General features: G+C 34.3%; 1 protein-coding gene and 1 pseudogene across 2 annotated transcripts in view; one reads left to right on the top strand and one right to left on the bottom strand.

Annotated features, from left to right (window-relative positions):
• LOC146938682 (TMV resistance protein N-like) overlaps positions 1–25,687 on the top strand; it is a 94,952-nt gene that overhangs the window by 27,508 nt on the left and 41,757 nt on the right. The gene's annotated exons all lie outside the window — the stretch shown is intronic.
• Positions 2,335–6,669, bottom strand: LOC146938685 (uncharacterized; annotated as a pseudogene). Its single transcript, XR_015031394.1, has 3 exons — positions 4,864–6,669; positions 2,803–4,737; positions 2,335–2,688 (listed from the first exon to the last, which is right to left on the bottom strand). The product of XR_015031394.1 is annotated as an uncharacterized LOC146938685 (transcript).

Here is a 25,687-nt window from a genome sequence, read left to right as displayed (position 1 = left end):
ACCAAAAGTGGCAGCGCCACTACAGCTCGCGTGCATAACCTGTTATTATGTCACGTTGATTATATATAACTAATAATTATTTGCCTTGCATATTAAAAAAAAAAAATTTGGGCCCCAAAAAAATTGAGGCCCGGTGACATAACCCAGCCTCGACGGGCTATGGGCCGGCCCTGTCTCTAATGTCTTATTTCTTTGTATGCTTGTTAAAGAATAATGTCATGTCAGCAATTTAGTAAGAATACAACTTATATTTAATTAATGAATAGTATGTAAGAATTTCTGCAAGCATCTACTGAACCTTGAATTTTTTCTTGACTAGAATGAGGCATACTACCCTAAATATCGTTCCATATAAATACTAATAATAATGTCATGACACCTTTTGCTCCTAGAAGACACTTTGGATTTTTTCTTCCTTCCTTTCTTCATCCCATTGCTTATTTTTGTTTTTTATTAATTAATATGGTTATTATATTTATTTTATTATTGTTATTTTATACAACGGGGCATAAACCCATATTTTATCTTTTTGATAGAACGTAGATTGGAACCGAAGTCAATATTGTTATTGTATTATATGTTACCCAAACTTCTCTGAAGGGTAATCATGAAATGAAACTTGTTATTTTATATTTTAATTTTGATCCATTTTAAATCCATTTTAAAATCACGACCAGAGCATTATGAAGTGTTGTGGTACGATATTTTGTGGTACGATATTTTGATCCATTTTAAATCCATTTTTTAAAATCACGACCAGAGCATTATGAAGTGTTGTGGTACGATAAGATAAAGAACACTATTTGAGTTAGTGTCAAACACCAAATTTTATTATTTACTAAATAATTCTCGATACCTTTCACAACATCTAAAGAGTTATATATTTTTTTTGGTGGTGGCCTTTTGGTGGTGGTCGGGTTTGAACCCCGGACCTTGCATGTTTTTATGCATTGTCCATACCAACTGAGCTAAGCTCACAAGGACAAAAGATATATATATATATATATATATATATATATATATATATATATATATATATATCCCTGTGAGCCTAATTTAATTGTAGGGATGTTGCATATTATATGCAGGAGTGTGAGCCCTCGGGTCCTTGCGCTTCCGAGTCTTAGGGACATACGGGTTTTGATCCTGCTTCCGAGCGCTAGCGGTACTCGCCGCTTTACCTTTACGCATCCTATCCTCTCTAATAACCCGCTGCCGCTCATCCTCATCCCTAGCCATAACTGTTCAAAACAAATTTAAAAAAACACAAATAAGTGGACAATTTATTTTAGGCATTTCAAAAGGAACGTAAAGGTATACAAATATAAAGGATACATATTCTAGGCATATATGATTTTGATTGATATTTGATAGATACATACATTATAACACACAAATCCATACTAATCAAACTAATAAATATATGGTCAATATGCTCAAAATATGGTTATTATATCATTATGGCCAAACTAATTAAACTTGCCAAAAAAAACAAAAATGCAAACTTATCATCATTATAACATACATACATTATAAAATTGAACATATTTGCGAAAAATTACACAAAAAAGCAAGATTTCCTCACTTATGCATTTCATCAAACACCTTATGTGCATTTCAAAATACTAGCACAATTGGTGTTAATTCAACATCAAATTCAACTCCATTGTACCTAAACCTACTCTAACCAACAATGTCAGCATAAACAATCAATTACAACATCTAATTCTATCATAATTTGCAATTTTTAAACCTAACCTAAACCCTAAACATTTTGCTAAAATTATGAAAATAACACCCTAAACAACCTAAATTGCATGTAAATAGGAAGAAAGGTACTTACTTGTGATTTACTTGAAGCAAATTGGATGATTTTCGTGCAAATGAAGGTTTGGGTGAATTTGGATTAAAATTGGAAATGTTTGCATGTGTTTCTGTAAACCAGAAACTGGAGTTTCTGCGTTCTTAAGATACACATCTCAACGGCAGTTAACTACTACTGAGGCCAGCAGCAGTTAACTACCGGCGTTTTACCCAACGATTGTTAACTGCTTCTGGGGTTATTTCGTTATTTACTTGTGTCAAATATGAAGTATTCAATGTCAAAAAAGCAATTTTCTAGTGAAATTCCTTGCTTAGAATGAGCAGCATCAAGTACAAGGAAGCATTTCTATCTTGTGTCATAGATAGTTTATCAATAAAAAATAATAATCCAATTTTTTATGAATATTTGTCTCGTATATTTTTTTTTTATGTATCGATGACAAATATTAATAAGGAAAAAATATTTATCAACACTTTCCCTTCAAAAGTGTCTGACTCAGGGCCGTTCCAAAGTATTTGGAGGCTCGGTGCTGAAGTAAAATGAGGCTCGTAATAAAATAAAGATGTATTTATTTTAAAAGAACAATGTTCTATTTAAATTTTTTAAAATATAAATACAAGGTGGCGTATATATGTGGTACACCCAAAGGTTAAAATCACTACCATATACATGAGGAACCTCAAACCACCCTCCCAAAAAAACACCCACCTAACAACAAAAGTAAGAGGACTCAATTATGATAGTCCTAAAAGAAAACAACAAAAAAGGAAAGTGGAAACCTGCACATAACCACCAAAAGCCATGCGTCCACAAAGCTGGCAGCAAAACGAGTCTTCATTCACACCAAAACGAAATTACCATTCCTATTTAAATTGAAAATGAAATCCGTAAACATAAGAAATTATCATCATTGTAAATAACACAAATAATATCCATATTATAATAAATAATAAAAAAATACAAGTTCAGAAAAATACCTTTATCGACGTTCTAGGTACTAAAACGAGTCTTCCTACTCGCTTTTACTGAAGCAAATTGATCAATCAACTCTTCGTATTGTATATTTCGCAACATAGCACTCTCAATTGCTATCATTGCTAAGCCATTAAGTCTTTCTTGTAGCATGGTAGACCTCAGATAAGACTTCAACAACTTCAACTTTGAAAAACTTCTTTCTGCGGAGGCAACTGTCACGGGAATTGTCAATAAAATTCTATATGCAACAATTGTATTAGGAAAACAACTCGCGCCTTTCAAAAATCTTAAAATCTGAATAGGTCGCATTTCTTCTTCAGGCAAGATATCCTTTAGTGACCTTAACTCCAGATATAGTTCTCTCCCATCAATATCAGAATTCTCATTATGTTTTAATGCCTGCTCAAAATTACTACAACAAGACTTCAAAGTAGCATTATCCAATGATTTAAACTTGTCAGAAGTCAACAAAAAACCAAAAACAGCTTCATATTGTTGGAATTGTTCAAATCTCTTATTAAGAGATACAACAACTTGATCAACAAGGCAAAGAAAGTAATTAACCCTAAAAGATTCTTATTCAGATTGCTCAACCAACGGGGTATTCAAATCCTCATCAAACTGCCTTTTTCTTCGAATTATGCGCCTTTGAGGAAATACTGGGTCAATATTCAATTCAATAGCAACTTCTGTAGCATCATCCAAGGCTTTCTTAAAACCATTTTCTCTATATTTCTTAAAAAAAGAAATCAACTCTTTTATTTTTGACATAGCAACATCGATAAGCATATCATCTGACTGTAAGAGCTTGCTAACCAAATTAATTGCTGATAATATGTCAAACCATATAATTATAGATACTATAAACTCAAAATCACCAAGTTCATGTGTTGCTAAAGATTTAGCTTCACTTTTTATTTTAGAATCAAGATCTTTTTCTGACACTTCAAGTAAAGCTTCAATAAAATCTGACATTGCTGCTCTTATAGCTTTGACACTTTCTATATGACTCTCCCAACGAGTGGATGACAATGATTTTGGAGTCAACCCTTTTAAATTATCTTTCAAAATTTTCCATCTCTTAGTAGAGTTGGCAAAAATAGTATAAATGCGTTGAACAACTCCAAAAAAATCTTTAGCTTTACCACATGAGTTAGCCATATCACACAATGTCAAGTTAAGACTATGGCAACTACAAGGAGTATAAAAGGCTCTTGGATTTATATCTAAAAACCTCTTTTGTACACCTTGATGTTTTCCTTTCATATTTGACCCATTATCATAACCTTGTCCTCGCACATCAAGGATGTCAAGATCAAGATTTTTCAATTCATCTTGTAAAACATCAAAAAGCCCTTGCCCAGTTGTATCATTCACATTCAAAAATCCTAAAAAAGACTCCTCAATGCTAACAGCATTTGAAGAAACATCCACATATCGTATTATCAGAGACATTTGTTCTTGGTGACTAATATCAGGAGTACAATCAAGTATCACTGAGAAATACTTTGCTTGCTTGATTTTTTCAATGATTTGATTTTTAATTCTAGAAGCAAGCAAAAGTATTAACTCATTTTGGATTTTAGGCCCAAGATATTTATCCTGAAGATTATCATCTGTAATACGTCTAACATGTTCTTGGACACATGGATCAAATTCATTTAACATATCAATTAAGCCCAAAAAGTTCCCATTGTTATCTTCATCTAATTTTTCTACAGAACCACGGAAGGCCAAATTATGTTTAGCAAGGAATTTCACTATTGCAATAATTCTTTTTAAAACGCCTTTCCAATGATCCCTTTCTTGCTCAATCAATCTTTGAGTTGTTTTATCAATAGTTTGAAAACTATTCATCCTTTGACGCAACTCATACCAAGTAGTCATGCTCTTAATGTGATCTAAGCTTGTCTCATGCTCTTTAAGTCTATCACCAACATGACACCAATCACTAAAACCCTCGTTTGCTAATTGACTTCTACCAATCCCTCTTTTGAAAACTTTACAACAAAAACAAAATAATCTATCAAGCTCTTTTGAATAAACAAGCCAATCTCTATCACACTTCTCTCCATTTGATAAAGTTCTAGTATACAAATTAGCCGTAAAGCGTCTAGAAAATTTATCTCTAGGACCCGTCACAATTTTTAAATCTCTTTTAGGGCCTTTTGTAGCTACCAACTCAATCATTCTAGACTCGAGAGAATCCCAATTTCTAGGATCAAATATATCTACACTAATGTGAATGTCATTAACATCATCAACATTTTGATTATTATCTTCATTATCATTCAAATTTTCAGCATCAACATCCATACCAACATTGTCATCAATAGGAATAGCATCAACATTATCAACATGAATAGCATCAATGGGAATAGCATCAACATTATCATCAATGGGAATAGCATTATCATCAATAGGAATAGAACTATCACCAATAGGAATTTGTGTTTCTTTTACAATAAATTTATCAAGAGCTCCTGTTTGGGATTCAATTAACTCAGCTTCTTTTTTCTTTTTCCTACGCTTCTCAGCACCAGACTGAAACTTTCTAATCTTAGGTGGCAATTTAGGAGGCATAGAGGAAGATTGAAAAAGTATAAAACCTGAAATTCTTGACTGTTCTTGAGCAAGCAATTCCGCAATGTCGAAGTTGAACCATATTAGACATACAATGTTGAGGTTGAACCATAAAATAAAATAAAGACATAATTAGTAATTAGCAACATTATCAATTATACAAGTTAAAACAGAGAATAACCAAAAGCTTATAAAATTAGAAATCCAGCTTATAAAATCCAGCTTATACAACATTATCAATTATAAAATTCAGCTTATAAACTTTCTAAACGCTTATCATGATAATTTTCGATCTAGAAAATCTCACAATTGGCTGACACGATCCGACTGTGTATTTTCCAGAATTCCAAATCCCTAAATTCTTTGATCAACGATTTCTCCTAAGTTGATCTCTATCAATCTCTATTCAAGTATTTAGCAATTTTAACATTCAACAAAAATCAACCAATTCCATGAAAGGAAGTAAAAGAAATCAAGGAAAGAGGGGTTATTTACCTAACAGAGTAACAGTGTCAGTGTGTTTTGGAAAGTGGAAAACTTCAATAGGATGATCGATGATGAGTGATGGTGAGAGAAACAGAAACGCTGCAGGAAGTGATGATGATCGGCAGTCGTGTTTGGTTTAAACCATGAAGGACGAAGAAGAACAGAAACGTTGATGACTCGATGAGTGATGGTGAGAGAATGAACGCGCTTGGAATTTTAATGTATTATGTATTATGAGAGTTTTTTTTTTTTTTTAGTGTGGGGGGGTAGTGGGCTATAAAAATTTTTTTGAGGCCCATGCCTTGGGGAGGCTCAGTGCTGTAGCGCTGCTTGCACCCCCCAGGGTCCGGCCCTGCTGACTATATCACCAATTTTAACTGGAACATTCCTCCTGATGTCGTTCTGATGTTCCCTACTATTAGCTTGCTTGTGCTGCAAATTACTATTCCTGATGAAGACTGAAGATTCTTTGATTTAGAAAGGCACCTCTAATGGCAATTTAGCTTTAAAAGATACTTATTCTTTTAAAAAACACACTGCTCCTAATTTGGAGCAAACATATCCCTCCCTCAAAGTCTCTTCGTATCTGAAGACTTGTGCATGACAAGATTCTTACTGATGAAAAGTTAATTTAATGGAAATAGGGTGTAATTTGCCATCAAAATTGGACTTCATTCCTACTACTTGAGGATGAGATGAGACCTAACTTTTCTTTCCTCAAAATTTTCTTTATGTTACATTTCCTTCAATAAAGTAAGAATCAGGAGATATTAAGAGAGAACGAGAAAGAGGGATAATAACACTATAACAGGGATTAGATGAAAAAAAAAAAAAGAAAAAAAAAACTAAATCCAATCAAAACATGAAACCTGCGTTTTCTCTTCAACCAGCTTCAGCGGTGAACTCCTTCTGTCTCCGGTTTGTGGATGTGTGGTTCCTTCGAGCACAACTTCAATATTGATTTTTCTGTTATAGTGTTTGAGGATTTGGTACAATTGGATGTTTAGGATTTTGAGCTGTAGATTGATTTTTAATTTGAGAATGGTGCAAATTGAAAATGAAGGTGAAATTTTTGAGAGAAGATGAAAAGAGAGAGTAATCTACCATTAGGGAGAGAAGAAAAATTGGCTTCTTTTAGGTTAAGCATTTATCGCTTGAGGAGAGACAATTTTTATCATGTCGAATTATGGGTCCGTTTAATACCGATTCAAACACAAGTGATTTTGATTATAAAATGCCGATTATAAACTGAGCCTAACGTGGAAACTTTCTCTACAAGTACCAAGCCTTTCATTGATAATTTCTCATTTAGAACGAAGCTGTTCAAGATGAAGGAAAACACTAGAAGCTTCAACGGAGGAGTTTCTCTCCTCATTCCGAGTCTCTAGGATATGTTTTATTTCTTTCGTAATTTGTCTTTAGTTACCATGCGTAACTAAATCTTTTTAGGCTACGGTTCTAAGATGAACCTCTATTCTGTTTTTTGGATATTTTATTTAATTGAAAGTCTTTATTCAGTTATTTTTTTTAATCCTATTAATTTTACTACCGTACGTAAGATTTGTCTCCTTTGAAGCATAACCTTGGGATAGCGGTACTAAGGAAGGTGACATACCTAATATTAGTGAATACCTGCCCGAATCAGGAAGTAAACTAGTACAACAACTTCAGTCATTAGCGAAACAGGTGACTTCATGACTTACAACCCAGTAACTTCATTATTCTTTTACCTTGGTAAGGTAGACGAGACATGGTTGTCCGTTTCTAGAACTATCGTGAGGGAGAGTGTGATGATGTCCTTATAAGATTCAATAGACGAGTGAACCTTTAGGACATTGTGAATTTATGAACCCTAGTATCCATCTTTGTTTCAAACTAGACCAATGACCCGTGCTAACGCACGGGTCATATGGAAGGTAATATTTGACGGTAATAGGTAACAAAATAGTTTAGATGAATATCATGATTGTCATATAGTATTTGATAATATTAAGAAGCATAGACGTTGGTACTTTACCATAACATAATTTTCCATGACATCGTCCTTGATACCGTAACGTATAACATAATATGGTACTTTACCATAACATAATTTTCCATGACATCGTCCTTGATACCGTAACGTATAACATAATATGTTAAGTATAGCAATGCGGGTTAACATTTATAAGTAAGAGATTATGTTAAGTATAGCGAGACGGGTTAACGGTTATTTCTTTCCAAAAAAGCAGCATATAATTAGGAACATAATTTTATTTTACTTTTGATAAACATTAAATGCAAAAGTGTGGAGGAAAAAATTAGGTTAAAATTAGATTAAGTATAGCGAGACGGGTTAACATTTATAAGTAAGAGATTTCCAAAAAAATGGCATATATTTAGGAACATAATTTTATTTTACTTTAGATAAACATTAAATGAAAAAGTGTGAGGGAAAAATTAGGTTAAGTATAGAGAGACGGATTAACATTTATAAGTAACGTAACATAATAGGTTAAGTATAGCGAGACTGGTTAACATTTATAAGTAAGAGATTAGGTAAAGTATAGCAAGATGGGTTAATGGTTATTCCTTTCCAAAAAAACAGCTTATAATTAGGAACGTAATTTTATTTTACTTTAGATAAACATTAAATGCAAAAGTGTGGAGGGAAAAATTAGGTTAAAATTAGAGATGACATTTTGCATAAATTAAATCTAGGGTTAATTTAGTAAAGTCACGCGAAAAAATTAGGTTAAATCTAGGGTTAATATTGCGTCACGAGTTAACATTTAGAAATAAAGAGATGACAATTTGCATAAATTAAATCTAGGGTTAATATAGTAAAGTCAAGCGAAAAAATTAGGTTAAATCTAGGGTCAATATTGTGTCATGAGTTAACATTTAGAAATAAGAGATGACATTTTGCATAAATTAAATCTAGGGTTAATATAGTAAAGTCACGTGAAAAAATTAGGTTAAATCTAGGGTTAATATTGCGTCATGGGTTAACATTTAAAAATAAGACATTTTGCATAAATTAAATCTAGGGTTAATATAGTAAAGTCACGCGAAAAAATTAGGCTAAATATAGGGTTAATATTGCGTCACGGGTTAACATTTAGAAATAAGAGATGACATTTTGCATAAATTAAATCTAGGGTTAATACAGTAAAGTCACGCGAAAAAATTAGGTTAAATCTAGGGTTAATATTGCATCGCGGGTTAACATTTAGAAATAAGAGATACCTCTGAGAAAGTAAGAACCTACATGTAACCCTCCTAGCGTAAGTGTTTCTCTCTATAGGACTGACAACCCTAAACACTGAAACCCGTATGAACTCTGGTGTAATGGTTGCAATTGACAGCTGGAGGGCAATGAACTCATACCTCTAAGAGAGTAAGAGCCTACATCTACATACCCGTGTGATCAATAGGTGCAACTTGACAATTAATAGGTAGTAAAATCCCACGAACTCATCACTTAAACAGAAAACGCAAAAAAGTGAATAAGACTTGACTGTTAAGTAATTCAACAAATAAATAGAGGGAATTCGAAGAATCCTAACCACCGATAACATTCTGCAATCAAAACAAGTAAACTTTGCTCTGTTGCAAATAGATTAAATTGCAAAATCCCTAAACCCTCTATCTTTTATTGTTTTATTTATTTAATTGTTCCCAAATAAGTAACCCGAATTGCATAGTTGGAACAACAATCCCACTGGATACGATACTCTACTAACACTTTATTACTTGATAAACTATTTAGTACACTTACCTAAATCTGACCATCAAACTCTCAATAAGATTTTATACTGACAAACAATTCACAAGTGACTCTCTTATGCATCCAACTTTTCTCCAATTGTGTTTTTTAGGGAAATAAATTTATATCATTTCATTAGCAATCAAAAGTTCAGTACATGTCAGTACATTATAAAAAATACGAATACTAGGCTCAAAAAGGACTGTCTGCGTCAATTCGTGCACAACCTCATTCGCTTGCTTTCTAGTAAACTTGACAATAAAGTTTGTTAAATAAAGAGACAAATTGTTTGTTTCTCTATTTTCTATAATTATTCAACTTTTATAGGTTCAGCATATATATGTACTATCCATATTACATAATAATAATATAGACAAACGAGCACTGCTATAGTGCACGACGTAATTTGCACACGACATTGCACGACACATACATGTCCTCTCTGAATTTGTTTCAATCAAATTTTATTTAAAATAATTTTTTCAAAACTGAAATAGCGTGTTATGGGATACAGGTCGTGTGTATTTGACGACGGCACCTGTCGTGCCATTAAGCATTAGTGTAATATATTTTTAATTAAAAAGATTATTTTAAGTTAAATATATTCCGAATCTGTCAAAAAGATTATGGTATTTTTATTTATAATTATCTTTTGACTTTAACTTATTTACTTTTATGACGAAATAATACAATAAACAAAAATATATTCCGAAATAGTAAGTCTATAATCTAAGTACTATAATAATATTTAATTAAAAAGATTATTTTAAGTTAAATATATTCCGAAACTGTCAAAAAGATTATGGTATTTTTATTTATAATTATCTTTTGACTTTAACTTATTTACTTTTATGACGAAATAATACAATAAACAAAAATATATAATTTTTTTTTAACATATTCACTTTTTGTGAATGTTTTGAGGTTCTGAGTTTATTTATGTGAGGTTAAAACTCATGTACTTTGTTGTTTGACTCAGAAATCGAAAGATTTGCAAAAGCTCGCTAGAGATCTGAAGAATGTAATGCAAACCTACCTGACACGTTTTTTAGAAGCTTTGCGGCACGATCAACACCTCATGGAATTTGTTAACACGACCAACCCATTTATTATCATCTTTTTTTGTTTGTTTGTATTTTTTAGATTGTGATTTACTTGTTTTTTTAAGTAGAATATGATATTTTTTTAGTTTGACATTATTAACTATTTTGTAGTTTGACATGCTTTTAATACTTTGTGAGCATATTTTAAATATGGTTGAAGGTTCATTTGATTATTTTTGAAGGAGGTTCATTTGATTTTGTTTCATAAATATATTTATTTAATCATAAGTAATAATTAATATAATCCCTAAAAAAAAGTAATAATATAAATAACTGCGAAAGAGATAATTGTGATAAATTACAAAAATAATATATGTTGATAAAACCTATACCAACAACAAAGTTCGTTGGAAAAATGCTGTTACTAAAATCTATAAAAACATGGGTGTATCATACATTTTTGTCAATATTAAATCCTATTCCAACAGTAAGAGTGTTTTGTCTAACATGCAGAAAAACCGTTGTTATAGCACAAAGTGGTTGCAATTTTATTTTATTCTTTTTGAAAAAATATCCATTATTTTTTATCACTATGATGTCATTTCCACATTTAATATTTGCAATATGAATCAAACTTGAAAACCAATATGTGAAAGAAATAGTACTATTTGTTTATTTATAGTTGTCACATAGCAACGTTAACGCACGTCATGGTGTAACAGCTGCGTGGACTTTTCCTTTTTTTTATTGGAATTGGAATAGATTTGAAAACCATTGTATAGCGAAATGTAAGGTGACTTTAGTGCGTTTTATGATAAAAGAAAATGAAAGTTAAAATGAGAGAGTGACTAATATATGGGAGGAAGTAATACTAAGGCTCTGTTTGGTAAAAATAGCTTTTAGCTGATAAGCTAGCTGATAGCTTTTAGCTGATAAGTTAGCTGATAGCTTCTAGCTGATAAGCTAGCTGATAGCTTCTAGCTGATAAGCTAGTTGAAGTGTTTGGTAAAATTAGCGGTTCAACTAGCTTATAAAAGTAAAATGACATAAAAGGACATTCTTAATAAAATTTATATCAATTAATACTTCAAATACTTTCTTTTTAAGAAATTTTAAGATACTTAAAAATTAGTAATTTAAATAATTAATTTAAAATATTATTTTATATATTATTATTAATAAATTAATTTTTTCCTGCAGCGATTATTATTTATGTTTATTTTAATTTTATACTTTATAAAAAAAGTTAATAATAATGTTTCTATCTATTCATTTAAATTATAAAACTAATAATAATAAAATTATATATTATACTAACAACGAAAATTATAAGCTCTTTCAAAGCAAAACAAAAAAATTATAAAGGTGTTGTTTACGTAAGAAAGAAAGTATAAGCTATAAAGTAATAAGGGCAAAAATGGAAAAAAAATAGAAGCTATAAGCTATAAGCTCAAAAGCTACTTGAAGTAGCTTCTGAAAAATAGCTTATAAGCTCCTGAAATAAGCTATAAGCTCGTTGTAAAAAAGTGTTACCAAACAGAGCTGTTTTTGTCAAATGAGCTTATAAGCTAGAAGCTAAAAGCTAAAAGCTCTTTTTGGTGGTTTATCAAACTGAGCCGAGGTAGATTGAGAAAAAATCATAGTGACTTTTTCCAGAGCAAACAGGGAGAGAGTTAAAAATGGACCAGCAGAGTGCAGAAATCACAGTCCATTCAAACTTTTCAAATTTCTATAATACTAATATATTATTCTCAAACTTTAGGATCTTTATATATTTGTTTTCTTTAGTTTTATACTGTACTAGCGAAAAGACGGACACTTACGTTCTGTCTTTCTGTTCTGTTTATTGAGCTAAAGTTTAAAAATTATAAAATGTGTTTTTTATGATATTTTGATTTTGATTAAAACTAAAAGAATAAATGTTTGTTATAATAAGTCAAACTAACCATGATTATCTATTTCAATTTTCAATGACACCAACAATATAACACAAAAATATAATCTAAATTCTTTTTTTTAATGATATCAACGACAATCTTTATTATAAAAGTTGTTTAAGAGTATAATTTAGATAATGGAAAAATAATTATAAATATATTCATTTAGTTTGTTACACTTTTTAAATGATAAAGGAAAAAAAATCAGACATATATATATATATATATATATATATATTCATATCGTGTTTGTTACATTTTTTTAATATTTAAGTTTATTCTCATCTATTTGTTACATTTGTATTGAAAATTGAGGACATTTTGGAAAAGAGAAAAAGTCAATCCAAAAATACTGAAATAGGTTATTTTCTTTAGGCTTAATTGCACTAACTCTTGTCCTCGTGAGTTTAGCTCAGTTGGTAGGGACAATGCATAATATATGTAAGGTTCGACGTTCAAACCCCGACAACCACAAAAAAAAATTGCACTAACCCTTATCTAGATAGAAGTCATCGTATTTCTTGTATCCATAACTTTGAATATATCTTATAATATTTTTTTGAGTGGTGATTGGTAGACATCCCCATGTTGCAAACCCCACAGCACACCCCTTATGTGGCATGGGGTAATTTTGTCCATTTGTAAAAATTAAGGGGCAATTCTGTCAACTTCTCCACCCTCTTTTCTCTCTCTCTTCCTTCATTTGTCTCTCCCTATTTCTCTAATCATCTCCTCCCTCCTCCACCTCTGACCACCACTGTCATCATCACACCACCGCCTTCTACCCTCTTTCCACTACGCCGGCGACTTCACGACGCACCCGCCGTCAGTGCCGCCCTAAAAATAGTTTCTTTTAATAATAAAAAAACCAAAAAAATGACAAGATAAAAAAGAAAAAGAAGAGGAAAAGGGAGGACGAGGAGTGGACGACAGCGGTGATGACAGGAGGACGGACGAAGGAGAAGAGGAGGATGGTACGACAGAGTAGGCCAAAAAAAAAGAAGAAGAAGAAAGAGTAGTAGATCTGATACGGTCGTCGTTGTTGCTGTCGTTTTAGATCTGATACGGCGGAGATGGTGGTTGCCGACGGTGATGGAGGTCAGGCACGACGGTGATGGTGGGGCGGTCTGTTGAGAGAGAAGAGGAAACAACTTGAGAGAGAGAAGAGGTGGATGAAAGAGATGGAGGGGAGAGAGAGAGAGAGTGAGAGAGTAAAAAGAGTTGAGTTTTTTTTGTGGGACCCACTTAGATAGATGGCAGTGTGTGATTGGTTAATGAAGGTGTGTATAAAGTCGTATGTATGAAAAAAGGATGTTCATGGATAATTAGCCTTTTTTTAGTAAAATACACTCCCCTCCCTTAAATGATTGTAATATTACACTCCCCTCCCCTCTTGTTTTAAAACGCGCACTTCCTTCCCTTGTGGGATAATAATATGATATATTTAGTCCATTTTGAAATTTTCAATTAAATTTTGTAGTTAATCTCCATTAGACACTAAGTTCATTACTATAATACCTTTTTCCTTGCATATGTCTTCATTTTTCATTCGTTTACATCACCATAATCGCCATTGTTGATATTAGAAATTTGTGTGCATCTTCAATTGCCCTCTAAACTAACCACCCTATGTCTATTTGTGTGCATCTTTCTCTCAATTTTTCCTCTTAAAAGATACTTGATTGCAATGCTGATGGCTGTCAATAGATGAGGTGTGTGTTTCCAGTATCAGTGAAGAAAGACATTGTATTTCCCAATTTCAACGTATGTCCAAGTAATTTGAAGAGAATAAATGGCACAATTAGAAATTGCCTTCAATTTTAGTGGGTTCTGATTAGTGATGATGTTTTTATTTTTTAGATAAGCATGTGTGGTGATGTTGATGACATTAGGCAAAAGGGTATTAAAGTAATAAATAAAACTTCTAATGGAATTTGATTTTTTTTGTTGTCAAGTAGCCAGTGGCTAGAGCTCACGCAATTTAATTGTGGAGAAGTGAAGTGTCCAGGGTTCGAACCTTGGCCCATGCATATAATATGCATCTAGACTTTTGACCTGTGCGACGCACGGGTCTTGTCGACTATAATAATCTTTATCCCGTAAGATCATGAATCGATCAATAAACGCAAATTAGAATATTAGAGATACAATATTACGATCAAATTTGTCTTACTACGTCCTTCAATGACATTTGAATCTTATCAAATTTTACATTTTAGTTTTGAAAAACTAATCAATTAAAGAATGTTATTTTATTTTCTCACAATATATTATTGTGGCATTATCTTCTCATTTTTTTAAAAAAATTATAAAGAAAAAGATAAAAAGAATACAATATTATATTGTTGCACGAGTCAATTTTATTTATTATTTTTATAGTTAAACATCAAAAATTGACTTCTAATATTGTTTTAAATTTCTACTAATATGAAAAACAAAGTCACTTCAATTAATAGAATTTCTAAATTACAAGTACAACTCTAAAAAGAATAATTACACTTTGATATTTACTAAAAATAATAATATATTTTTCCAACCAAATACATATCATATCCAACCAAATAGAAGAGATCTTATACAATGGATTAATTATTTTGAAGATGTGTGCTTGGTTGAAGAGCTATGTATTTTCCAAAGGGTATAGCAATAGATGTAATTTAATGCAATTCACGGTTCCTAACAAATTTTTTTGAATTTCAAATTGAAGAAGTGTTGGAAGGAAATAGTACATAATTATAGTTAGCACTTAGCAATTAATGTGAATCATTTGGAGGGAATTTTCTAGGTTTAGTTGTTGCAAAAATTAGGGTACCCGAGTTTGCATGAAAACGTATTAAATAAGGGTACAACAACTTGTCAAAAAAGGGTCTACATAAACAATAGATATATACAGACGATGACACAAACATGATAGGAATGAAAAGCTCATCAGTGTGGAGAAATAATTGGGGTTGCTACATTTTAGATGAAATTTGTTAGGTTAAATTGTTGCTAACCTGTCCCGTGAGCATAGCTCAATTGGTAGGACAATGCATTATTATATGCAGGGGCCGAGGTGTAACAACCCGATTTTTCGTTAGATTTATTTTATTATTTATTTATGTGTGTTATATGTGCTTTTATGTGATTGTTTGCCTCTGTGTGTATTTTTGGTCGGGAATGGTAGAATTCGGTGTTAGAAGGGTATTTTAGTCATTTTGAACTTAGGGGTATTTTGGTCATTTTATGAGTGGGGGTAATTTAGTAATTTTGTGAGGATTATTTTTAGTGCTTAGTGAGAGTTGTTATTTTACTAAGAGCTAGGGAGTTGTAGTAATTCATTTTATTACCGGTAGGTGACCGTTAGTATTACATTTTACCGTTAAGTGAGTAGTAACATTTTGGGTTAGAATAGAAATGGGTTAGTCTCATTAAGGCATAGTGAGTTAAGCCCAACTAGGTGAACCTATATAAACTCTTGTTAGTAGAGAAATAGGGTTTTTCACCAACATTTGCAATTGAGAAGAGATAGAGATAGAGAGAAGATAATGGTTTGAAGAGGAAGCTAGAGAGAGAACTAGAGGGAGGTCAAGCTTCAAGGATTGGAGCTAGGATTGGAGCTAAAGTGAAGCCCTAGTGTTGATTTTGAAGAATTGAGGTAAGGAGGTTAGACTTTAATCATAATTAATAGTTGTAGATTCTACCCTAATTCTTTCATTAAGTGGTTAATTTGAATTTAGTTGTAGAAATTCGTGCTTAATTGTGATGATATGATTATGTACATGAATTGAATGATAATTGTGTTGTTCTTGTTGAATTTGTATGTTAAAATGGGTAGTTATGAACATGATAAGTTTTTGTATGAAACTGAGGATGAATAATGTTGTTGCTAGATTGATGATGAATTCATGTTCCAATGTTATTGTTGTTGTTGTTGTTAGATATGTTGTTGTTAAATTGATGCACTGGATATCATTAAATTGGTGAATTGATGATGAAATTGTTGTTGTTGTTGAAAGTTGAGAAGTGTTGGTGAATGGATGAATTTTTGATGTGTTGATGTTTCAATTTCAAAACTTATGCATGTTTAAGTGTTTTGGAACATATATGACCTATAAACATCTTTGGGATTGAGTTTTGGGGTTTAGGATGATCAAAATTGGGATTTTGGGGTGAAAAGGGGTAGAACCCGTAACATTTTTGCTGCAGAACCATGAAGGTTCGCTTAAGCAAACGATAAGCGAACGCTTAAGCGAACCAACATGCTGGTTCTGACTTGAGTTCGCTTAAGCGAACAGGGGCTTCGCTTAAGCGAACCTGCACAGGTTCAGCCACCTTTGATTTTTCGTTTCGTGCACTTGGGGACCAATCCGGGCTTTCTAAAATGTTTCTTTTGACTTGTTTAACCTCTGTTTATACAATTAAACCTACTGGAATTTCATTTGAATCAAATTGGACTTGGATTTGTGAAATTCTCTTAACTTTTGAAAAATGGTCCAAGAACGCTGATTTTTTCGGAAACTCGTTTTTCTTCGGAAATTGAAGTAGGATTAAGGTTGAATGATGTTTACATGATTTCTAAAAATGTTTGTGTTTGGTTTCATCAAGTCTTGACATGTTTTGCTTTGAAAGTGGAATTTCTTTTGTAAAAATGATAAAGTGAGACGAACTTTGTGATTTTCATGATTTCGTTGTTTAGCCGGTAAAACGCCAAGGTATCCTCTACTGCACTCATATGTGGCCTAGATGTATGCTTAGTTGAGGAATTGGAACTTGTTTACTTGGTTTTGGCTCAATTGCTTAATTATTTCTAATGTTGTGATTTTGAGAGACGAACTTGTTGAAAATGGTTCTTTTAAACCGATTTCCTTATAAATCTTTCATGAATGGTTTTATATGATTAATTGAGGTTATGTGGATGATTTGTTGAAGGTTGAATATGATATTTATCATGAAATGATGTGTTATGCCATTTTACTTAATTATAAAGTATATGGAATGTGGAGGTATATTGTGAATTGATGTAGATGTATGTTGATGATAATGTGATGATGACTCTTAATTGAATTATGATTTGATTGATTGTGTGGACGTGAATACTTGTTAATGCAATTGTTGTTGAGTTGATTAACGTGAAAGGAGATGGACTTTTACATTGTTGTTGGTGATATAATTGTTGGAGTTTTTGCATTATTGGGTATTTACTTGTATGTCCATGCATCATAATCATATTGAGTCATATGTTGAAATGTAAAGGAGATGGACTTTACATAGGTGAATTGAAAGAGGAGATGGACTCTTACATATGATGTTTTTGTCGCATCATGGATGGCGACCTTGAGGAGATTTGGTGTACCACATGCATATATGTGTCGAGTATAGGCGCATTGCATATTGACATAGTGTCTTGTTGTGGTATGTGAACGTTGTTTGTTGGTGATGAACATGTTTGATGAGTGCTAGTTGTGATGTTGAATTTGTTGTATGAATGTAATTATTGATGTTAACTATTCATGCAAACTATCTGGGATTTTAATTGGATTATTTATATCAAATTGTGATTTATTGATTATGATTAATGTAATGCTCACCCCCAGTGGTTTTGCCGCCTACTTGTCTGTATGGATGGGTAGACGCTGTGCAGGATTAGTCGCTTGGCGAGTGCTTGGTGGATGTTTGGATGGCGGGAGCTTCTCTGCTGTCGTGTCTTAGAGTCTAGGACAGGCTCTGATTAGGCTTTAGTGTCTTATGTCTGGTTTTGATTTGATTTTATTGTCCATGTGTTTAGGACTTGGAGGAGTTATATGTTGATGTATTCTGACCATGGCATGTATTTGAGGAGTTATATGTTTGTTCCGCTGAGACTGCTGAGATATTATATGTATATATATATATATATATATATATGCATGCAAGTTATTGTTTAGTTGAGACGTAGCGTCTAATTCTTGAATATTTGCTATATTCGCATGTTTTATTGCTTTAATAGAATTAGGTCGTTACAAGTTGGTATCAGAGCCGTGGTCAGTCTTGTCCGGACTAGTATCTGTTGAATTTTCCTGTTTGTACGCGAATGGTAATGAGTTACCTTCGGTACTTGTTTGTTGTGCCATTGCTCTTATCTGTTGATTGGTTTTGTGAAGAAGTGAGATGACTGGTGGTAGAGATGATGCGGCGATTGCACAGGCTTTGGCTTCGATGGCTCAGGTGTTGGCTCAGCTAACGAGCAGGCGGCGGTTGGTCATCGTGATCCTGGAGAAGCTGAGGAGCGGAGGTTTGATCGTTTCTTGTAAAACAGTCCGCCGACGTTCAAGGGTAGGTATGATCCGGATGGAGCTCAGACATGGATGCAAGGCATGGAGAGGATCTTTCGTGCTATGGTGACTAGTGAGGATCAGAAGGTCATATTGACTACTCATATGCTTGCTGAGGAGGCTTAGTATTGGTGGACCAATGCTAAGAAAAGGCTTGTGGCCGGTGGTGGAGCTGTGACTTGGGCAAGGTTCAAGACTGAGTTTTTGGGGAAGTACTTTCCTGAGGATTTGAGGACTAAGAAGGAAGTGGAATTCTTGAACTTGAAGCAAGAGAACCGTTCAGTGGCTGAGTATGTTGCAAAGTTTGAAGAGCTTTCGAGGTTTTGTCCGTACATCAATGCGGAGGATGCGATGGTTTCCAAGTGTGTAAAGTTTGAAAGCGGTTTGAGGCCCGACATCTATCTGTACATGTGTATTCAGGAGATCCGTGACTTTGACACTTTGGTGCATAAGTGTCGTATGTTTGATGACGCCGGGAGGGTTAAGGCTAATCATTACAAGGCTCAGAATGAGAAGAAAGGAAAGTGTCATGGATTTGGGAAACCATACAACAAGGACAAGGGAAAGAAGAAAGAAAGTGGTGGAGGCTCCAAGTTGAATGTTGCTGAAGTCTAGTGCTTCAAGTGTGGCACATTGAGTCATTTTGCTAGTGATTGCAAGAATGGTGATAGATTCTACAAGTGTGGGAAAGCGGGTCACAAGGCAATTGGGTGTACTTATATGGAGAAGGAGATCACTTGCTACAATTGTGGTGAGAAGGGGCACATCAGTACTAAGTGTACCAAGCCGAAGAAGGCGGCGGGGAAGGTGTTTGCATTGAATGCGGAAGAGGTGGAGCATCCGGATAATCTCATCCGAGGTATGTGTTTTATCAATAGTACTCCTTTGATTGCAATTATTGATACTGGTGCTACTCATTCTTTTATCGCGGCTAGTTGTGTTGAGCATTTGGGTTTGGTTGTGACTTCGTTGTCGCGAGGGATGGTTATCGACACCCCAGCTAGTGGTTCGGTGACTACTTCCTTAGTATGTGCTAAGTGTCCTGTTAGTTTTGGTAACGTTGATTTTGAGTTGGATCTTGTGTGTCTTCCGTTGAAGCATATGGACGTGATTTTTGGTATGGATTGGATGTTAAGTTTTGGTGTTAACATTAATTGTTTGACCAAGAGTGTAACGTTTTCTAAGCCGGTAGCTGATATGGGTGAGAAGTTCTTGACCGCGGAACAAGTGAAGAAGTCTTTGGACGGTGAAGCTAGTGTGTTCATGATGTTTGCTTCCTTGAAGGAAAGTAGTGAGAAAGGAGTTGGTGATTTGCCGGTAGTGCAAGAGTTTCCAGAAGTTTTTCCGGACGACATTACAGAGTTACCGTCGGAGAGGAAAGTTGAGTTTGCAATTGATTTGGTACCAGGAACGAGTCCTATTTCGATTGCGCAGTATCGGATGTCTACATCAGAGTTGGGTGAATTGAAGAAGCAGTTGGAAGAGTTGCACGAGAAGCAGTTTATCAGGCCTAGTGTTTCTCCGTGGGGTGCTCCAATGTTGTTGGTTAAGAAGAAGGCTGGAAGCATGAGGTTGTGTGTGGATTATCGGCAGTTGAATAAGGTGACAATCAAGAATCGGTATCCGCTTCCGAGGATTGATGATTTGATGGATCAATTGGTTGGTGCGGAGGTGTTCAACAAGATTGATTTGAGATCAAGATATCATCAAATTAGAGTAAAGGCGGAAGATATATCCAAAACTGCGTTCCAAACGAGGTATGGACACTATGAGTATTCGGTGATGCCATTTGGAGTATCTAATGCGTCAGGTGTCCTCATGGAATATAAGAATAGAATATTTCATCCTTTTCTGGACCGTTTTGTGGTGGTGTTTATAGATGATATTTTGGTGTATTCGAAGTTAGAAGAAGAGCATGCCGAGCATTTGAGGATTATGTTGGGTGTATTGAAGGAGAAGAAGTTGTTTGCTAAGTTGTGGAAGTGTGAGTTCTGGTTGCGGGAAGTGAGTTTCCTTGTCATGTGATTTCTAAAGGTGGTATTGCTGTGGATCCGTCGAAGGTTGATGCAGTGCTGCAATGGAAATCACCTAAGTCTGTTATTGAAGTTAGAAGCTTTCTTGGTTTGGCAGGTTATTATCGGAGGTTCATTGAGGGATTCTCTAAGTTGGCGTTGCCATTAACGCAGTTGACTAGGAAAGGACAAACTTATGTTTGGGATGCTAAGTGTGAGAAGAGTTTCCAAGAGTTGAAGAAGAGGTTGACTTCAGCTCCAGTTTTTATTTTGCCGAATCCGAAGGAATCGTTTGTTGTGTATTGTGATGCTTCTAAGATGGGTCTTGGTGGTGTGCTTATGCAGAATCGTCAGGTTGTGGCTTATGCTTCGAGGCAGTTGAAAGTGCATGAGAAGAATTATCCGACTCATGACTTGAAATTAGCGGCTGTTGTGTATGTGTTGAAGATTTGGAGGCATTATTTGTATGGTTTTAAGTTTGAGGTGTTCAGTGACCACAAGAGTTTGAAGTACCTGTTTGATTAGAAGGAATTGAATATGAGGCAGAGAAGATGGTTGTAGTTTCTTAAGGATTTTGATTTTCAGTTGAGTTATCACCCTGGTAAGGTGATTGTTGTTGCTGATGCTTTGAGTAGGAAGTCGTTGCATATGTCTGCTTTGATGGTTAAGGAGTTGGAGTTGATTGAGCAGTTTCGAGGTTTGAGTTTGGTTAGTGAGTTGACACTGGAGGGTGTGAGGTTGGAAATGTTGAAGCTGACGAGTAATATCTTGGAAGAGATCAAGAATGGTCAGAAGGAAGATTTGGAACTTGTAGATCGTGTGGTGTTGGTTAACCAAGGTAAAGGTGGAGACTTTAGATTGGATGAGCACGGTGTTTTGATGTTTCGTGATCGTGTTTGTGTACCAGATGTTCTTGAGCTTAAGAGACGGATTTTGGAAGAAGGTCACAGAAGTAGTTTGAGTATTCATCCAGAAGCGACTAAGATGTATCAGGATTTGAAGAGGTTGTTTTGGTGGCCTGGAATGAAGAAGGAGATTGCAGAGTTTGTTTATGCTTGTTTAGTTTGTCAGAAGTCTAAGATTGAACATCAGAGACCGTCGGGTTTGATGCAACCGTTGTTTGTGCCAGAGTGGAAGTGGGATAGTATCTTTATGGATTTTGTCGGAGCGTTGCTGAAGACTGTTAAGGGTTTCAATTCGATTTGGGTGATTGTTGATCGGCTGACGAAGTCTGCACATTTTGTTCCTATCAAGATCGGTATGTCTGTTGCGAATTTGGCTGAGATCTACATTGAGCAAATTGTTAGATTGCATGGTATTCCTTCTAGTACTGTGTCGGATCGGGATCCGAGGTTTACTTCTAAGTTTTGGGAGAGTTTGCAAGTTGCTTTGGGAACTAAGTTGAGGTTGAGTTCTGCTTATCGTCCCCAGACTGATGGTCAGATAGAGAGGACTATTCAGAGTTTGGAAGATTTGTTGAGAGCTTGTGTGTTGGAACAAGGTGTCAGTTGGGTTGAATGTTTATCGTTGATTGAGTTTACTTACAACAACAATTTTCATTCTAGTATCGGAACGGCACCGTTTGAGGCTTTGTATGGTCGGAGGTGTAGGACTCCGTTGTGTTGGTATGAGTCAGGTGAAAGTGCTTTGTTAGGACCGAAAGTTGTACAAGAGACTACGGAAAAGGTTAAGATGATTCAAGAGAAGATGAAAACGTCTCAGAGTAGGCAGAAGAGTTATCATGATAAGAGGAGGAAGGACATTGAGTTTCAGGTTGGTGATCATGTGTTTTTGAGAGTGAATCATGTAACTGGTGTTGGTCGTACTTTGAAGTGTCGGAAGTTGACTCCTCGTTTTGTTGGACCATTTGAGATTATTTAGAAGGTTGGGATTGTAGCGTATCGGATTGCGTTACCACCATCTTTGTCGAATCTTCATGATGTGTTTCATGTGTCTCAGTTGCAGAAGTACGTGTATGATGCGTCTCATGTGATTCAAGTGGATGATTTGGAAGTAAGAGATAATTTGACCGTTGAGACTTGGCCAGTTAGGATTGAAGATCGTGAGGTGAAGCGTTTGTGTGGCAAGGAGATCATTTTGGTTAAAGTGATTTGGGTTGGACCGACTGGTGAGAGTGCCAATTGGGAATCAGAGAGTAGGATGAGGGTTGCGTACCCAGAGTTGTTTCCTTCAGGTAATTTTCGAGGGCGAAAATTTTTTTTAGTGGGGGAGAGTTGTAACAGCCCGATTTTTCGTTAGATTTATTTTATTATTTATTTATGTGTGTTATATGTGCTCTTATGTGATTGTTTGCCTCGGTATGTATTTTTGGTCGGGAATGGTAGAATTCGGTGTTAGAAGGGTATTTTAGTCATTTTGGACTTAGGGGTATTTTGGCCATTTTATGAGTGGGGGTAATTTAGTAATTTTGTGAGGATTATTTTTAGTGCTTAGTGAGAGTTGTTATTTTACTAAGAGCTAGGGAATTGTAGTAATTCATTTTATTACCGGTAGGTAACCGTTAGTATTACATTTTACCGTTAAGTGAGTAGTAACATTTTGGGTTATAATAGAAATGGGTTAGGCACATTAAGGCATTGTGAGTTAAGCCCAACTAGGTGAACCTATATAAACTCTTGTTAGTAGAGAAATAGGGTTTTTCACCAACATTTGCAATTGAGAAGAGATAGAGATAGAGAGAAGATAAGGGTTTGAAGAGGAAACTAGAGAGAGAGCTAGAGGGAGGTCAAGCTTCAAGGATTGGAGCTAAAGTGAAGCCCTAGTGTTGATTTTGAAGAATTGAGATAAGGGGGTTAGGCTTTAATCATAATTAATAGTTGTAGATTCTACCCTAATTCTTTCATTAAGTGGTTAATTTGAATTTAGTTGTAGAAATTCGTGCTTAATTGTGATGATATGATTATGTACATGAATTGAATGATAATTGTGTTGTTGTTGTTGAATTTGTATGTTAAAATGGGTAGTTATGAACATGATGAGTTTGTGTATGAAATTGAGGATGAATAATGTTGTTGTTGCTAGATTGATGATGAATTCATGTTCCAATGTTATTGTTGTTGTTGTTGTTAGATATGTTGCTGTTGAATTGATTCATTGGGTATCATTAAATTGGTGAACTGATGATGAAATTGTTGTTGTTGTTGAAAGTTGAGAAGTGTTGGTGAATTGATGAATTTTTGATGTGTTGATGTTTCAATTTCCAAACTTATGCATGTTTAAGTGGTTTGGGACATATATGACCTATAAACATCTTTGGGATTGAGTTTTGGGGTTTGGGATGATCAAAATTGGGATTTTGGGGTGAAAAGGGGTAGAACCCGTAACATTTTTGCTGCAGAACCATGAAGGTTCGCTTAAGCGAACGCGTAAGCGAACCAACATGCTGGTTTTGACTTGAGTTCGCTTAAGCGAACAGGGGCTTCGCTTAAGCGAACCTGCATAGGTTCAGCCACCTTTGATTTTTCGTTTCGTGCACTTTGGGACCAATCCGGGCTTTCTGAAATGTTTCTTTTGACTTGTTTAACCTTTGTTTATACAATTAAACCTACTGGAACATCATTTGAATCAAATTGGACTTGGATTTGTGAAATTCTCTTAACTTTTGAAAAATGGTCCAAGAACGCCGATTTTTCTGGAAACTCGTTTTTCTTCGAAAATTGAAGTAGGATTAAGGTTGTATATTGTTTACATGATTTCTAAAAATGGTTATGATTGGTTTCATCAAGTCTTGACATGTTTTTCTTTGAAAGTGGAATTTCTTTTGTAAAAATGATAAAGTGAGACGAACTTTGTGATTTTCATGATTTCGTTGTTTAGCCGGTGAAACGCCAAGGTATCCTCTACTGCACTCATATGTGGCCTAGAGTTATGCTTAGTTGAGGCATTGGAACTTGTTTAGTTGGTTTTGGCTCAATTGCTTAATTATTTCTAATGTTGTGATTTTGAGAGACGAACTTGTTGAAAATGGTTCTTTTAAACCGATTTCCTTATAAATCTTTCATGAATGGTTTTATAGGATTAATTGAGGTTATGTGGATGATTTGTTGAAGGTTGAATATGATATTTATCATGAAATGATGTGTTGTGCCATTTTATTTAATTATGAAGTATATGGAATGTGGAGGTATATTGTGCATTGATGTAGATGTATGTTGATGATAATGTGATGATGACTCTTAGTTGAATTATGATTTGATTGATTGTGTGGACGGGAATACTTGTTAATGTAATTGTTGTTGAGTTGATTAACGTGAAAGGAGATGGACTTTTACATTGTTGTTGGTGATATAATTGTTGGAGTTTTTGCATTATTGGGTATTTACTTGTATGTCCATGCGTCATAATCATATTGAGTCATCTGTTGAAATGTAAAGGAGATGGACTTTACATAGGTGAATTGTAAGAGGAGATGGACTCTTACATATGATGTTTTTGTCGCATCATGGGTGACGACCTTGAGGAGATTTGGTACCACATGCATATATGTGTCGAGTATAGGCGCATTGCATATTGACATAGTGTCTTGTTGTGGTATGTGAACGTTGTTTGTTGGTGATGAACATGTTTGATGAGTGCTAGTTGTGATGTTGAATTTGTTGTATGAATGTAATTATTGATGTTAACTATTCATGCAAACTATCTGGGATTTTAATTGGATTATTTATATCAAATTGTGACTTGTTGATTATGATTAATGTAATGCTCACCCCCAATGGTTTCCGCGCCTACTTGTCTGTATGGATGGGTAGACGCTGTGCAGGATTA

The sequence above is a fragment of the Medicago sativa genome, chromosome 3, assembly GCF_051527215.1.
Source record: "Medicago sativa cultivar Bolivia chromosome 3, Bolivia_mono, whole genome shotgun sequence".
In the NCBI taxonomy this organism is placed as follows: domain Eukaryota; kingdom Viridiplantae; phylum Streptophyta; class Magnoliopsida; order Fabales; family Fabaceae; genus Medicago; species Medicago sativa.
Note: the sequence above shows the minus strand (reverse complement) of the source record. Positions and strands in the feature narration are given on the sequence as shown.